This window comes from Mus musculus, chromosome 4 (genome assembly GCF_000001635.26).
Source record: "Mus musculus strain C57BL/6J chromosome 4, GRCm38.p6 C57BL/6J".
In the NCBI taxonomy this organism is placed as follows: domain Eukaryota; kingdom Metazoa; phylum Chordata; class Mammalia; order Rodentia; family Muridae; genus Mus; species Mus musculus.
The window spans coordinates 23,466,708-23,484,777 of NC_000070.6; the positions used below are offsets into that span (position 1 = coordinate 23,466,708).

The 18,070-nt window shown below is 38.0% G+C and overlaps 1 long non-coding RNA gene across 1 annotated transcript in view; it reads right to left on the minus strand.

The window, feature by feature from the left end:
• Window positions 1-2,240: 2,240 nt before the first annotated feature.
• The window catches only part of Gm31085, a 45,624-nt gene continuing 29,794 nt past the window's right edge, over window positions 2,241-18,070 (minus strand). Inside the window, exon 4 of the long non-coding RNA XR_881154.1 lies at window positions 2,241-2,575. This is a non-coding gene — a long non-coding RNA (predicted gene, 31085). The remainder of the gene's footprint in view (window positions 2,576-18,070) is intronic.

The window sequence follows — 18,070 nt, forward strand, 5'->3', positions numbered from 1 at the left end:
TCCTTTACAAATGATAAACAGGCTGAGAAAAAAATTAGAGAAACAACACCCTTCACAATGGTCACAAATAATATAAAATATCTTGGAGGTGACTCCAAACAAACAAATGAAAGATCTCTGAAACAATAATTTCAAGTCTCTCAAGAAAAAATTGAAGAAGATCTCAGAAAATGGAGAGATCTCCCATGATCATGGATTGGTAGAATTAACACAGTAAAAATGGCCATCCTACCAAAGCAATCTACAGATTAAATGCAACCCCAATCAAAATCCCAACACAAGTTTTGTTTTCGAGACAGGGTTTGTTTGTGTAGCCCTGGCTGCCCTGGAACTCACTTTGTAGACCAGGCTGGCCTCGAATTCAGAAATCTGCATGCTTCTGCCTCCCAAGTGCTGGGATTAAAAATGTGTACCATCACTGCCTGTCACAATTCTTTAAGTATATGGAAAAAGCAATTCTAAAATTCATCTGGAAAAACAAAATATCCCTAACAATAAAAGAACTTCTGGGGGAATAACAATCCCTGACCTCAAGCTGTACTACAGAGCAATAGTGGAAAAAAATAAATAAATAAAACAGCATGGTATTGGTACAGAGACAGACAGGCTTATCAATAGAATAGAATTGAAGACCCAGTAAGGCCAGCGCATCTAATGAAATGATCATATGTCTTTTTTCTTTCAGTTTGTTTACATAATGGATTGCATTCATGGATTTCGATATATTAAACCATCCCTGCATCCCTATTGTTATGCCTACTTGGATGGTATTTTTTAAATACACTTTTTGCATTGTAACTAGTTATAGAAAGTACTTTTGCATCAATGTTCATAAGAGAAATTGGTCTGAAATTCTTTTTTGATTTGGTCTTTCTATGGTTTAGGTATCAGGATGACTGTTGACTTATAGAATGGGTTTGGCATAGTTCCTTCTGTTTCTGTTTTGTGAAATATTTTGAAGAATACTTTAGTATCAGAACTCTAATGGCTTTGGCTCTAAGATCAAGAACTAATAAATGGGACCTCTTGAAACTGATAAGCTTCTATAAGGCAAAGGACATAGTCAATAGGATATAGTCAACAGGACAAATTGGCAACCTATATATTAGAAAAATATTTGCACTAATCCCACATCTGATACAGGGCTAATATCCAAACTATGTAAAGAAATTAAGAAGGTAACCTCCAAAAAACACACAACCCGATTAAACTTGGGGTATAGAGTTAAGCATATAATTCACAACAGAGGAATCTCAAATGGCATAGAAACACTTAAAGAAATGTTAAAAATGCTTAGTGATCATTGAAGTGTCAATCAAAACGACACTAAGATTCCACCTTATACCTATCAAATCGCTAAGATCAAAAACCCATGTGTGAGGATACAGAGAAAGAGGAACACTTCTCCATTGCTAGTGGAATTGAAAACTGTTATAACATCTCTGGAAATAATGTGAGGTTCCTCATAAAATTAGAAATAGACCTACTTGAAGACCCAGCTCTTGGGCATACACCTAAAAGATTCTCCAACATGTCATAGAGGCACATGCTCCACTATGTTCACAGTGATCTTATCTGTGACAACCAGAGGCCGGAAACAATCCATATGTTCTACAATGGAAGTATGGGTACAGAAAATGTGGTTCATTTACACAATGGAATACTATGCAACTCTTAAGAACAAGGACATCATGAGTTTTCCAGGCAAATGGATGGAACCATGTAATCCTGAGTGAGGTAACTCAGACCCAAAAGTACATGCATGGTGTGTACTCACTAATATGCAGTGATTAGCCAAAAAAGTACAGAATGCCCAGGATACAACCCACAGAACTCAAGAAGGGTACAAGCCAAAGAGCCCAAGTTAGGATATTTCAACCCCTCTTGGAAGGGAAAAGAAAGCAATCAAAGGAAGCAGAAAGAGGGAGAGAACTGGGTGGGAGAGTGGAGAGGGGAAAAATGTGAACAAGATTAGGTATTGGAGAGGGGACAGGAAAGAAGCCCTGAGGGCCAGCAGAAAGAATGGAAATATGCAACCTCAGGGGTTAGGAGGTAGGGGTGACAGTCTTGATTGTACCAGAGATCTGGGAGGTGAGAGACTCTCAAGACTCAAAGGAAGGCTTGCTTTTCCCATGTGTTGGGGTATCCAGGACTTGCTGGGGTGGGAGTACTGGGTTCTGATGATGCCGAGCAGTCTTGATTTCTGTTACTAAGATTCTTATGTTTGCCTTTCACCATCTTGTAATCCCTGGTGTTAGATGTTCTAGGTGTCTCTGGCTGGAGCTTGTTCATCCTGTGAGTCTGATAGTCTCTATGAGCATTCCTGGGAGACCAGAACTCTCCTGAGTCCCAGGGGTCAGAGCATTCCTTGGAGGCAAGCTTTCCACTGTCTGGGAAGGTACACAAATGTCTGAGGTTCAGCTCTGCCTCCTGGCTGAAAATGAAGGCCTGAAGGGACCCTGTCCAAGAAGTTCTGTTACTTCTGCAGCCCATGCCTCTCCTGTGTGGACCAGTCTCAGAGAGAACACAGATAGCAAATGGTGGTCACACCTGAGTCCTGGGGTCAGAGCACTCCCTGGAGGCAAAGAAAGAAGTGTGGATAGTTAGTTCCTTCTTAGATGGGGGAACAAAATAGGAGTTACAGAAACAAAGTTTAAAGCTGAGACTGAAGGAAGGACCATCCAGAGACTGCCCCACCTGGGGATCCATCCCATAAACAACCACCAAATCCAGACACTATTGCAGATGCCAACAAGATTTTGCTGTCAGGACCCAGATATAGCTGTCTCTTGTGAGGCTATGCCAGTGCGTGGCTAATACAGAAGTGGATGCTCACAGTCATTTATTGGATGGAACACAGGTTCCCCAATGAAGGAGCTAGAAAAAGTACCCAAGGAGCTGAAGGGGTCTGCAACCCTATAGGAGAAATAACAATATGAACTAATCAGTACCCCTAGAGCTCCTGTCTCTAGCTGCATATGTAGCAGAGGATGGCCTAGTCTGCAATCAGTGGGAGAAGAGGCCCTTGGTCTTTCGAAGATTCTAGCCCCAGTATAGGGGAATGCCAGGCCAGGAAGTGGGAGTTGGTGGCTTGGGGAGAAGTGGGAGGGGGAGAGTATAGGTGATTTTCAGAGAGGAAACTAGAAAGGGGATAACATTTGAAATATAAGTGAAGAAAACATCTAATAAAACAAAAAAGAATCAAAGGGGTGGATCTTAGATGAAATTTCCAACAGTGGGGAGAGGGAACTTGTAGTGTCCACCTCCAGTTGAAAGACAGGGCATCAAGTGGAGGGATGGCATTGTCATCCCACAGTCAAAACATTGATTCAAAATTGCTCCTGTCTGAACGAACCGCAGGGTAACATGGAGAAGAGCCTGAGGGAAAGGAGGTCCAGTGACAGCCCTAAAGACTTTTTAGAGTTTAATGGATTCATCTCAAGGAGAGGCTCCAAAGCCTAAAACTATTACTGATCCTATGGTGTGCTTACAGACAGGAGCCTAACATGGCTGTCATCTGAGAGGCCCAACAAACAGCTAACTGAGACAGAGGCAGATTCTTACACCCAACCATTTGACTGAAGTCAGGGACCTCTGTGGTTGAATTAGGGAAAGGCTAGAATAAGCTGAGGAGAAGGGCATCCTCACAGGAAGACCAGCAATCTCAACTAGCCTGGACCCCTGAGATCTCTCAGAAACTGAGCCACCAACCAGGCAGCCTACGCTAGCAGGTCTGAGGCCTCTAACACATACATAGCAGATAACAATCTTGTCTGGCCTCAGTGAGAGAAGTTGTGCCAAAACCCATAGAGACTTGAGGCCCCTGGGAGTGGGGTGGCCTGGTGGGGTTGGGGATGGGGTGAGGTAAGGGTACAGGGGTGGGGACATTCTCTTGCAGACAGGATGGAGGAGGAATAGCATGAAGAACTGTGGGAGGGCAGACCAGAAAGGGATTACAACCGGACTGCAATAAATAAATAAATAAATAAATAAATAAATAAATAAATAAATAAAAGTATTAAATAAAAGACAGTTGGGTATACTAAAGTAAGTAAAATGATATAATGAATATTCCATATCACACTACAGTATATGTAATTTTTACTATAGTGCTAAGGTTGGTTTTATTTAGTTAGAAACAAGTACTGATTGGCCATCAATTTATGTCATACATTTTAAAATATTCAACAATATTATTGGGTTGTGTTCAATGGCAAAGCACTTGAAAGATATATCTGGAATTACTTGGTAGTGAATTATTGTTTCTGCCTAGTGTTGTGGGTAATGGGAAACATTTATTATTTTAAATGTTTATATAGGGTACTGTGTTTGTCTCAAAATTTAAGGTGTATCTAAGACTTTCTTTCAGATTCAATACAATAGTCACAATAAAAAAGTGACAATAGAATGCAGGGGAAAAAATCCATACCTCAGTGCTTTGCATAGAGATTTTTAGGTGAAAACATATTCATTTTTATAAAATTTTTATTTAATATAGATATAAACATTTAGGTTTTAAACAAGTAAACAAATTGCCACAACTTTTTAATTTTTAATTTTTTTCTTCTATCAAGTTTTCAGATTTATATTGTCTTAAAACTTTTCTATAATACTTATTAATTATAAAGGAAATTATTAATATACAAATTCAAAAATTTGGGAGTTTTGTAAATTTTGGTGTCCTTTATTACATAGAAAATTTATGCTTAGTTGCACTGTTTTCTAGGAATTAAAGGCTACAGTTATTTGTTTCATTATTCTGACCTGATAAAACACTCCAAATACAGCTTTAAATCCTAGTAGGATTGAGAGTATTCCATACATTTTGACAAGATATATTTCTATTTCTGTTTCAGAGAAAATCTATTTTTTTTTGGTTTTAAGGGTTTTATAATAGATCATTTTAAAATTGCATAAGTATTTTGCATAAATTATTCCATGTGTTCTTTAGGTTAGAGAATATGATCTTTATTCTGCAGAATCTGCAGCTCTATCTGAAGCTCAAATCAATGCTCTTTGTACTATGCTATTTGTATAAGAAATATATATATACATATATATTATTTTTATGCTAAATCTCTTTTGTGTTAAAGTGATATAAAACTTTGTATCATTCTGTCTTTGCTCTTTTTTTCTTTTTATAAGCTTAATTTCTGAATATTTTAAAGTATTATTAAAATAGCAAAAGACTTTTATACAGAAACAATTATGCTAGTGTGTAAAATAAAATATTAACATATTAAATAAAAATAAACTTTCACATTTCAGATCATTGATTTAGTGATTTTTTTTAAAAGTAGATATTGTATCTATGTTTTCTTAGTATAACAGTTTAAGACACTGATACTATGAATACTATATTTCTTCTTTTTAATTTTTTATTAGGTACTTTCTTCACTAATATTTCCAATGCTACCCCAAAAGTCCCCCATATCCCCCCCCACTCCCCTACCCACCCACTCCCACTTCTTGGCCCTAGCATTCCCTGTACTGAGGCATATAAAGTTTGCAAGACCAATGGGCCTCCCTTTCCAATGATGGCTGACTAGGCCATCTTCTGATACATATGCAGCTAGAGACATGAGCTCCCTGGGTACTGGTTAGCTCATATTGTTGTTCCACCTATAGGGTTGCAGACCCTTTTAGCTCCTTGGGTACTTTTTCTAGCTCCTCCTTTGAGGGCCCTGTGATCCATCTAATAGCTGACTGTGAGCATCCACTTCTGTGTTTGCTAGGCCCCGGTATAGTCTCACAAGAGACAGCTATATCAGGGTCCTTTCAGCAAAATATTGCTAGTGTATGCTATGGTATCAGTGTATGGAGGCTGGTTATGGGATGTATCCCAGGTTATGGCAGTCTCTACATGGTCCATCCTTTTGTCTCAGCTCCAAACTTTGTCTCTGTAACTCCTTCCATGGATGTTTTGTTCCCAATTCTAAGAAGGGGCAAAGTGTCCACACTTTGGTCTTCATTCTTCTTGAGTTTAATTTGTTTGCAAATTGTATTTTATATCTTGGGTATTCTAAGTTTCTGGGCTAATATCCACTTATCAGTGAGTACATATCATGTGAGTTCTTTTGGGATTTGGTTTCCTCACTCAGGATGATGCATGCCCTCTAGGTCCATCCATTTGCCTAGGAATTTCATAAATTCATTTCTTTTTAATAGCTGAGTAGTACTCCATTGTATAAATGTACCACGTTTTCTGTATCCATTCCTTTGTTGAGGGACATCTGGGTTCTTTCCAGCTTCTGGCTATTATAAATAAGGCTGCTATGAACATAGTGGAGCATGTGTCCTTCTTACCATTTTGGACATCTTCTGGATATATGCCCAAAATTGCGGGATCCTCCAGTAGTACTATGTCCAATTTTCTGAGAAACCGCCAGACTGATTTCCAGTACAAGCTTACAATCCCACCAACAATGGAGGAGTGTTCCTCTTTCTCCACATCCCCGCCAGCATCTGCTGTCACCTGAATTTTTGATTTTAGCCATTCTGACTGGTGTGAGATGAAATCTCAGGGTTGTTTTGATTTGCATTTTCCTGATGATTAAGGATGATGAACATTTTTTCAGGTGCTTCCCAGCCATTCGGTATTCCTCAGGTGAGAATTCTTTGTTTAGTTCTGAGCCCAAATTTTAATGGGGTTATTTGATTTTCTGGAGTCCACCTTCTTGAGTTCTTTAAATATATATATTGGATATTAGTCCCCTATCTGATTTAGGATAGGTAAAGATCCTTTCCCAATATGTTGGTGGCATTTTTGTCTTATTGATGGTGTCTTTTGCCTTACAGAAGCTTTGTAATTTTATGAGGTCCCATTTATAGATTCTAGATCTTACAGCACAAGCCATTGCTGTTCTATTCAGGAATTTTTCCTCTGTGCCCATATCTTCAAGGCTTTTCCCCACTTTCTCCTCTATAAGTTTCAGTGTCTCTGGTTTTATGTTGAGTTCCTTGATCCACTTAGATTTGACCTTAGTACAAGGAGATAGGAATGGATCAATTCGCATTCTTCTACATAATAACCGCCAACTGTGCCAGCACCATTTGTTGAAAATGCTGTCTGTTTTCCACTGGATGGTTTTAGGTCCCTTGTCAACGATCAGGTGACCATAGGTGTATGGGTTCATTTCTGGGTCTTCAATTCTATTCCATTGTTCTACATGTCTGTCGTAAGTACCATGTACCATGCAGTTTTTATCATAAATGCTCTGTAGTACAACTTTAGGTCAGGCATGGTGATTCCACCAGAGGTTCTTTTATCATTGAGAAGAATTTTTGCTAGGTTTTTTGTTATTCCAGATGAAGTTGCAGATTGCCCTTTCTAATTCATTGAAAAATTGAGTTGGAATTTTGATAGGGATTGCATTGAATTTGTAGATTACTTTAGGCAAGATAGCAATTTTTGCTATATTGATCCTGCCAATTCATGCGCATGGGAGATCTTTCCATCTTCTGAGATCTTTAATTTCTTTCTTCAGAGACTTGAAGTTCTCATCATACAGATCTTTCACTTCCTTAGTTAGAGTCACGCCAAGGTATTTTATATTATTTGTGACTATTGTGAAGGGTATTGTTTCCCTAATTTCTTTCCTAACCTGTTTATCCTTTGTGTAGAGAAAGGCCATTTACTTGTTTGAGTTAATTTTATATCCAGCTACTTCACCGAAGCTGTTTATCAGGTTTAGGAGTTCTCTGGTGGAATTTTTAGGGTCACTTATATATACTATTGTATCATCTGCAAAAAGTAATATTTTGACTTCTTCCTTTCCAATTTGTATCCCCTTGATCCCCTTTTGTTGTCTAATTGCTCTGGCGAGGACTTCGAGTACAATGTTGAATAGGTAGGGCGAGAGTGGACAGCCTTGTCTAGTCCCTGATTTTAGTGGGATTGCTTCCAGCTTCTCACCATTTACTTTGATGTTGGCTACTGGTTTGCTGTAGATTGCTTTTATCATGTTTAGGTATGGGCCTTGAATTCCTGATCTTTCCAAGACTTTTATCATGAATGGGTGTTGGATTTTGTCAAATGCTTTCTCTGGGATTAAGGAGATGATCATGTGGTTTTTGTCTCTGAGTTTGTTTATATAGTGGATTACGTTAAAGAATTTCCCTATATTAAACAATCCCGGCATCACTGGAATGAAACCTACTTGGTCAGGATGGATGATTGTTTTGATGTGTTCTTGGATTCGGTTTTTGAGAATTTTATTGAGTATTTTTACATAAATATTCATAAGGGAAATTGGTCTGAAGATCTTTATCTTTGTTGGATCTTTCTGTGGTTAGGTATCAGTGTAATTGTCGCTTCATAGAATGAGTTGGGTAGAGTATCTTCTGCTTGTATTTTGTGGAATAGTTTGTGAAGAACTGGAATTAGATCTTCTTTGAAGGTCTGATAGAACTCTGCACTAAACCCATCTGGTTCTGGGCTTTTTTTGGTTGGGAGACTATTAATGACTGCTTCTATTTTTTTAGGGAATATAGGACTGTCTAGATCATTAACATGATCCTGATTTAACTTGGTACCTGGTATCTGTCTAGAAATTTGTCCATTTCATCCAGGTTTTCCAGTTTTGTTGAGTGTAGCCTTTTGTAGAAGGATCTGATGGTGTTTTGGATTACTTCAGCATCTGTTATTATGTCTCCCATTTCATTTCTGATTTTGTTAATTAGGATGCTGTTCCTGTGCCCTCTAGTGAGTCTGGCTAAGGGTTTATCAATCTTGTTAATTTTCTCAAAGAACCAGCTCCTCCTTTGGTTAATTCCTTGAATAGTTCTTGTTTCCACTTGGTTGATTTTACCCCTGAGTTTGATTATTTCCTGCTGTCTACTCCTCTTGGGTGAATTTGCTTCCTTTTGGTCTAGAGCTTTTAGGTGTGTTGTCAAGCTGCTAGTGTGTGCTCTCTCTAGTTTCTTTTTGGAGGCACTCAGAGCTATGTGTTTTCCTCTTAGAAATGTTTTTATTGTGTCCCATAAGTTTGGGTATGTTGTGGCTTCATTTTCATTAAACTCTCAAAAGTCTTTAAGTTCTTTCTTTACTCCTTCCTTGACCAAGGTATCGTTGAGAAGAGTGTTGTTCAGTTTCCACGTGAATGTTGGCTTTCTATTATTTATTGAAGATCAGTCTAAGTCCATGGTGATCTCATAGGATGCATGGAAATATTTCAAATTTTTTACATCTGTTGAGGCCTGTTTTGTGACCAATTATATGGTCAATTTTGGAGAAGGTACCACGAGGAGCTGAGAAGAAGATATATCCTTTTGTTGTAAGATAAAATGTTCTGTAGATATCTGTTAAACCCATTTGCTTCATAACTTATGTTAGTTTCACTGTGGCCCTGTTTAGTTGCTTTTTCCACAATCTGTCCATAGATGAAAGTGGTGTGTTGAAGTCTCCCACTATTATTGTGTGAGGTACAATGTGTGCTTTGAGCTTTACTAAAGTTTCTTTAATGAATGTGGCTGCCCTTGCATTTGGAGCATAGATATTCAGAATTGAGAATTCCTCTTGGAAGATTTTAACTTGGATGAGTATGAAGTGTCCCTCTTTGTCTTTTTTGATATCTTTGGCTTGGAAGTCAATTTTATTAGATATTAGAATGGCTACTCCAGCTTTTTTCTTCAGACCATTTGCTTGGAAAATTGTTTTCCAGCCTTTCATTCTGAGGTAGTGTCTGTCTTTTTCCCTGAGATGGGTTTCCTGTAAGCAGGAAAATGTTGGGTCCTGTTTATGTAGCCAGTCTGTTAGTCTATGTCTTTTTATTGGGGAGTTGAGTCCATTGATATTAAGAGATACTAAGGAAAAGTAATTGTTGCTTCCTAATATTTTTGTTGTTAGAGTTGGCATTCTGTTCTTGTGGCTGTCTTCTTTTAGTTTTGTTGAAGGATTACTTTCTTTCTTTTTCTATGGCGTGGTTTCCGTCCTTGTATTGGTTTTTTCCTGTTATTATCCTTTGAAGGGCTGGATTCGTGGAAAGATAATGTCTGAATTTGGTTTTGTCATGGAATAATTTTGTTTCTCCATCTATGGTAATTGAGAGTTTGGCTGGGTATAGTGTCCTGAGCTGACATTTGTATTTTCTTTGTGTCTGTATAACATCTGTCCAGGGTCTTCTGGCCTTCATAGTCTCTTGTGAAAAGTCTGGTGTAATTCTGATAGGCCTGCCTTTATATTTTACTTGACCTTTTTCCCTTAGTGCTTTTAATATTCTATCTTTATTTAGTGCATTTCTTGTTCTGATTTTTATGTGTCTGGAGGAATTTCTTTTCTGGTCCACTGTTTGGAGTTCTGTAGGTTTCTTGTATGTTAATGGTCATCTCTTTCTTTAGGTTTGGGAAGTTTTCTTCTATGATTTTGTTGAAGATATTTGCTGGCCCTTTAAGTTGAAAATCTTCACGCTCATCTACTCCTATTATCTGTAGGTTTGGTCTTCTCATTGTGTCCTGGATTTCCTGGATGTTTTGAGTTAGGACCTTTTTGCATTTTGCATTTTCTTTGATTGTTGTGCTGATATTCTCTATGGAATCTTCTGCATCTGAGATTCTCTCTTCCATCTCTTGTATTCTGTTGCTGATGCTTGCATCTATGGTTCCAGATTTCTTTTCTAGGGTTTCTATCTCCAGCGTTTCCTTACTTCGTGTTTTCTTTATTGTGTCTACTTCCCTTTTTAGGTCTAGTATGGTTTTGTTCATTTCCATCACCTGTTTGGATGTGTTTTCCTGTTTTTCTTTAAGGACTTCTACCTGTTTGGTTGTGTTTTCTTGTTTTTTTTTAAGGACTTGTAACTCTTTAGCAGTGTTCTCCTATATTTCTTTAAGTGAGTTATTAAAGTCCTTCATGATGTCCTCTACCATCATCTTGAGATATGCTTTTAAATCCCGGTCTAGCTTTTCGGGTGTGTTGGGGTACCCAGGACTGGGTGGGGTGGGAGTGCTGCGTTCTGATGATGGTGAGTGGTCTTGGTTTCTGTTAGCAAGATTCTTAAGTTTACCTTTTGCCATCTGGTAATCTCTGGAGTTAGTTGTTATAGTTGTCTCTGGTTAGAGCTCGTTCCTCTGGTGATTCTGTTAGCCTCTATCAGCAGACCTGGGAGATAAGCTCTCTCCTGAGTTTCAGTGGTCAGAGCACTCTCTGCAGGCAATCTCTCCTCTTTCAGGGAAGGTGCACAGATATCTGGTGTTTGGACCTGCCTCCTGGCAGAAGATGAAGGCCCGAAACAGGGCCTGTCCCAGAAGCTGTGTCACTTCGGCTTGTTCCAGAAGCTGTTTCCTTCTCTATTCCACTCTCTTACCTGTGCAGATTAGTCTCGGAGGGATCTGGAAACCAAGATGGCTCCCCAGGTGCTCCTGCAAAGCCCTCCCAGGCAAGGCAGACACCTCTCCTTGGGCAGGGAAGGTGTCCTGATGTCTGGATCCCGAAACAGGGGCTGCCTCAGAAGGCATCCTTCTGGGACCTTGGGGGTGTCTGCCAACTTCGTGCCCAAGGTGATCAGGTGCTGGTGCCAACAGGAAGGGACTTGTGACCCTGGTCAGGTTGGGTTTTCTGCTTCCTTTATGCTGTCTCAGGTCCTGCACAATTAGAATGGAACAGAAGCTTTGTTCCACTCACTGGTGGTCCTAAGATCTTGTGTAGAGTCCCCTAGGGACCTTGGGGGTGTCTGCCGACCCCATGCCCAGGTGACCCGGTATTGGCTCTGACTGGTAGGGCGAATACTATATTTCTTATACAAACTTTTAAACTCTTATTACAACTTAAAGTTTAAAGTTTAAGATAATTCTTTCTTTATGGTAAAAGGGATATGTTTTTTTTTTCCTGGTTGTGAAAATCTTAAGCAATCCACAACTTAGTACTTTATATTGTTATTGGAGATCATATGCCTCTAAGATCTTCATGTCTGTTAACCCTCTTCTTGTCATTTATTTTTCTCAATGTTTCTACATATACTAGTTAGCTGATTTAATCTGGTTTATATTTGGCTTTAAATTTTTGCTGTTCTTCCAGTTTTATAATTGAGCATCAACTGAATCTTACTTCAAACCCAGAAAATGTATTGAATTTAGAAAAATACAAAATTGAGTTAATTGCCATCTCACAGTCACATCTCTGACACATAATTGTTCCTTTCTGAAAGAAATACAGGGATGGAAATGGAAGAACCTGAGGAAAAGAAGGTCCAACGACAGGCCCAAAGTGGGATGCAGCTCAAGGGGAGGTCCCAAGACCTGACACTATTACTGATGTTGTGGATCATTCACAAAAAAGGACCCATCATGACTGCTCTCCAAAAGACTTAACAAGCAACTGAAAGAGTCAGATGCAGATATTTGCACCCAATCAATGTACAGAAGCATCTGACCCCTGTTATTGAATTAGGGAAGGCTGAAAGAAGCTGAGAAGAATCATTCTGTAGGAGGACCAGCAATCTCAATTAATCTGAACCACTGAGATCTCTCAAAACACTGGACCACCAAACAGACAGCATAAAGCAGCTGTTATGAAGCCTCCAACACAAATACAGTAAATGACTTCTGGGTCTGTATTCATTCAGAGATGATGTACCTAACCCTCAAAAGACTGGAGGCCCCAGGGAGTTTAGAGGTCAGGTGGGGTGAAAGGTGGGGGCATCTATGTGGAGAAGTGGGCTAGGGAGGAGGTGTGAGATGTGGAGCAGTTGGAGGGTAGATGGGACGGGCAGGGAAAGTAATATGGAATGTAAAAATTAAATTAATTTAAAAAATAAGATAAAATCTCTGTATTAACCTAATACAAAAAATAACTGAGTTTATCAAACAAGCTGATGTGATTTCATGAGGCTAACCATGGTCAGTATCATTTGTTGAATAGTTTTTACTACTTGAATATTTTCTAGTCCACTTGTGGTATCAGGAGCTAGTCTCAGTCCCTGAAAAAGAAACATGTGTTTCCTTCTCAACACCTACCAGTATGACAAAGAAGATTAAAGTAGAAGGTAATCAATGAAAATAGGGAGATTATCCCAGATTATATCTATGGGTTCGATATTAATATAATGGTACCTTAAAACATAATTAGAGAACAGAGAGAAAAAGATTTGAAGGTAGAGAAGGACTCGGCACAATGTTCCCATTTTACATTTTAAGCAGGAGAAAGACAGCCAAGCTAGATAAGGAAGAGATACCGATTACCACCATGGTGACTTTATTCCAGTAAGATCCATAGCAACCTCGATCTATAAAATGGAAAGACTGCTTTAAGCTGCTAAGGTTTAGTAAATGCTTAGAGCATGGGTAAAAACTGAAAAACTATTGCAGTAGATCACAAGTACATATGAAACACTGTAAAAAATTAGCCAAACCAAATAATAAGTAACTGATCCCTAAAATACAAACTATGAAAATAATTAATAAATACAGTTAATCAGGAAAGAACACACACATCATATTGAGGAAAATAAGAAAAGCATCTTATCAAGAGATCACTAAACAAGCTAGAAGTTTTTGAAATGTGTGAAAATCATCAATAAGAGCTTTAAGATGAAAATCGTGTGTGACATGAAATTGAATAATAACTGTATGGTGACTTTAAAAAGCAGGTTAAAGGTGAACACATTTAATTAAAACACAAGGCCAGCCAAGTCTACATAGCAAGTTCCAAGATAGTTGTGGATACTACATTAAGACATTCTATTTCATAAGTAAAAAGCAAATAAGCATAAAATAAAAGGCAAAACCATGAAGTAGATGTAAAAACTCAAGTATTATGCCAAATTAATGCACAAATACTTTATAATCTTGCAATAGAATAGATAAATGAAAATACAAAAGCATTATCCCAAATTGATGCAAATACATTAAAAACATTGAACATAGCAGAGGAACAATTTGCTCTAAGTCAGTATTTTCTTAAGGAGACCATAACCATAATTAGAAAGTCAAGATTTATAATCTATTTTCAGATGTAGTTCAGTAAATTATTTTCTGAAAGAATTTAAAAAAAGCAAAATGTCTGCTTTTAAGTTGATATTCCCATAAAAGAGTGAATGCACAGTCAGGTATTGGATGGAACACAGGGCCCCCAATGGAGGAGCTAGAGAAGGCACCCAAGGAGCTGAAGGGATCTGCAACCCTATAGGTGGAACTACAATATGAACTAACCAGTACCCCCAGAGCTCATGTTTCTAGCTGCATATGTAGCAGAAGATGGCCTAGTTGGTCATCGTTGGAAAGAGAGGCCCTTTGGTCTTGCAAACTTTAAATGCACCAGTACAGGGGAATGCCGTGGCTGGGAAGTGGGAGTTGGTGGGTGGGGGAGCAGGGTGGGTGGAGGGTATAGGGAACTTTCGGGATAGCATTTGAAATGTAAATGGGGAAAATATCTAATAATAATAATAAAAAGAATGAATGGATCCAGAATGGAACAAGGAAGAAATTGAATGATGAATAAAACTTAGGTAAATGTTAAAATGTAATAAAAACAAGTTAAAGTACTAATGAAGAAAAAGATGATGAAGATGAGATGGTGAATAAGTGTGCAAGAACTCCTCTGCCTCAATCCTCTGAGCCTTTTGTCCTAAGAGCTGTAACACTTGGGAAGAGATCTGCTCTCCTAAACCACCTCCTGAGGCTCTGCTGCACTCCATGCTGGTTAGTCAACCTCTTGTTGGCCCAGCAGGGCAGCATGGAATTACCAAGTAACCTGGAAGGCACGCAGAGAAGGCATAGAACCAACCTCTATTGGGAGAAGCTACTTCCCCTCCCTGCACACACTCTTCCCCCTTCACCCAGAATCCTCACACCAGGCCTGGCCAGAGATCTCCGTGGAAAGCCTCTGGTACTCTGGTAATCAGGCCCACAAAGTTAATATTCTCTAATAAATTTATTACATTTCTTTTTTTTATTAGGAATTTTCCTTGTTTACATTTTCAATGCTATCCCAAAGGTCCCCCATACCCACCCCCCCAATCCCCTACCCACCCACTCCCCCTTTTAGGCCCTGGCGTTCCCCTGTACTGGGGCATATAAAGTTTGCAAGTCCAATGGGCCTCTCTTTGCAGTGATGGCCGACTAGGCCATCTTTTGATACATATGCAGCTAAAGACAAGAGCTCCCGGGTACTGGTTAGTTCATATTGTTGTTCCACCTATAGGGTTGCAGTTCCCTTTAGCTCCTTGGGTAATTTCTCTAGCTCCTCCATTGGGGACCCTGTGATCCATCCAATAGCTGACTGTGATCATCCACTTCTGTGTTTGCTAGACCCCGGCATAGTCTCACAAGAGAGAGCTATATCTGGGTCCTTTCAGCAAAATCTTGCTAGTGTATGCAATGGTGTCAGCGTTTGGAAGCTGATTATGGGATGGATCCCTGCATATGGCAGTCACTAGATGGTCCATTTCTTTATGTTTGTATGGTAGAGGCATGTCCCATAGACAGCCATGAATATAGAGGCCAGAGAACAACTAGTGGGAGTCAGCTCTCTCTTCCCATCACATGGGTCTAATGTATTGAACTCATGACTACCCAGTATGGGCTTGATGGCAAGTACTTTTACGTGGTGAGCTAAAACACACTGCTAGCCTAATAAAATACTGCAAAAACATTAAACATTAGTTTTGGTAAACAATAATTGTCAAGTAAAATTACAGTGCGAGGTACAAAAAATGAGGAACTTGGAAAGGAGAGAAAAAAAGAGAGACAATGAATAGAATAGTAGGCTATTTATCATTCCAGGATAATATGTTCAAGTGGATAGGATAGAAAACAAGCCTGGGGAAAGGATAGAAGTTAAATGTAGAAATACCAACATTAGAAAAAAATATGATTCACTAAATCTTGTAGGACATATCAAACATTAAGGGACACATAATAAATTTTAAGTAGTTTAACATCAGGAACCAGATAATGGTAGCAGATAGAGGTACTTGCTGCTAAGCAGGAAGACCTATAGTACTTCATCCAAAACATCCATGGTGTACATAATGGTACTAATGGTACTCTGTCCTACCTGCTGTGACACATGAGTGTTCACACACCCACACTTTTCAAAAAAAAAAAATCAAATTAATGGCATATCCCTGCACTTCCTGACAACATTTCCTCTGATGAAAGGGGGTTGCTGATTTAAAGACAAACATCATACTGTTGGGTCAAATAAAAATGAATCAAACTACCACAGTTGAAGTTTCTTTTGGTTTACTTTGTATTTTTGTGGAATATTAGCAGTTCATAAAACTCAGTAAATATGACGCGAATAAATAGAGATGCCTGCTTTCTTCCAACTGTGAATCCAGATAGGACTTGAAAAAGTAAAACAGTTTAGATAATAATAAAGTGGATTAATAACATGCAAATCAACAGGAAAGCACACAAGAACAAAGTGAATAATATAGTATTAAAAAAGAACAGAAAAGAAAAGATCTTAAATTGTCGACAAGTAAAAATTCAAGATTAGGTGTTGTTGTTTGAGACAGGGTCTCATTCTGTGATTCAGGCTGGCCTGTAAGTGACTGTGTAACCCAGGCTGTGAACTCAAAAGTCAGTTAGCAATGTACTGATATCACTCAGATGCCTTTCTCCTTGACTTCCCAAGAGTTGGAATCATAGATAAAAACCATCATATCCAAAAATAAAATTTTAATTTATATAGTTAACTGACTAAAACTTTCGACATGTGAGCAACTCCGCTCAAGACATGTGGCTCTTAAATTATAGATAAGTACTTGTTCACTCATTAATAAATAACTGAGTGATATCAGAATGCTTCTATAAAAGCATATAATGTACTTGTATTTTATACTGGATAAATTTTGCTATGGTAAGTAACATCATGCTGACAAGATATAAAGTTAATGAATAACAATAATACTGCTAATTACATTGCCGTATCAAAACCTAATAATAACACTACCAGACTTTTATTATCATGGTTTGTCCTTAAAACAAGTTTAAAATAAATATTATGTACTTCTGCATGCACACCACATGTGCTCACACAATACACCATTTACACATATACATATGCACACACATATTATACACATACAAACACACACAATTGACCACACATACACACAAGCAGGTGATCTTAAGAACTTGATATTGCCATAAACTGCCCTCATCCTACTGCAAAAAGTACAAAATTGATTTTATATTAGCAAATATAATTCCAATTAAATAACTGAATTGAAATGAAATATGAAAATCAACTGTCCTCTAGTTGTAGGGAATCAGGTTCTTTTTGCCAATTAGTTTTTTAAAAGAAAACCTAACAAATGTTCAAGTAAAGTTTTGGTGCTTCCTTTGAACATTAACTTTTCTGAACCTTTCTTAATAATATTTCTCAAAATGGAATGTTTTAAGACCTCTATAAAACTAATTTTAAAAGAAAAGAAACCATAATAGGGAAAGAAAATGAGTCTCTTTATAAGAAGATCAAAACCATTCCACGTAATGCATCCTTACAAACAGAATTAAACTTCACACAGCATTTGATGTGTCATTTGTCTTTTAGGCTTCTGAGATCCTATTGCTATGACATCATCAGTGCTTACTCATTGCCATTATACAATGAATAACTTAAAGTCAAACGTACTTTTACCAAGTTTCTCAGCAATACACTATATGTTCTCCAACACAGAAAAGGCTCTGGGTGTTATTCTAATGATCTGTAAAGCCTAGAAGAAGGTAGTGTGCCCTGTAAATCCCTTTTGTTCATGTAGCTGCAACATAGTACTAAACACCAAAATACAAAATATAGAAACTAGTGAAGAAAGGAATAGTGTGTGCAGAAATCAAGTACCTTCTCTATTATCTACCGTTTTCAGAAGATAGCTTGAACTCTGGCAGAATAAAATTCATTTCCTACATTAACTTTTAGAGATCTGAAGATCAAATCTACCTTTATTGATACTTAATATTCATTCATTTGAACCCTACAGGGTCTTATTATTACAAGTTGGCCATTTTTCTTAGTTTTAAAAATAATAAGATAATTTTGATTTACTCAATTTTGGCAAATATTAAACACATTAATTGCTGCCTTTGAAATTTCAAAACAGAAACAAATCATTATCAATTGTTCTGCTTT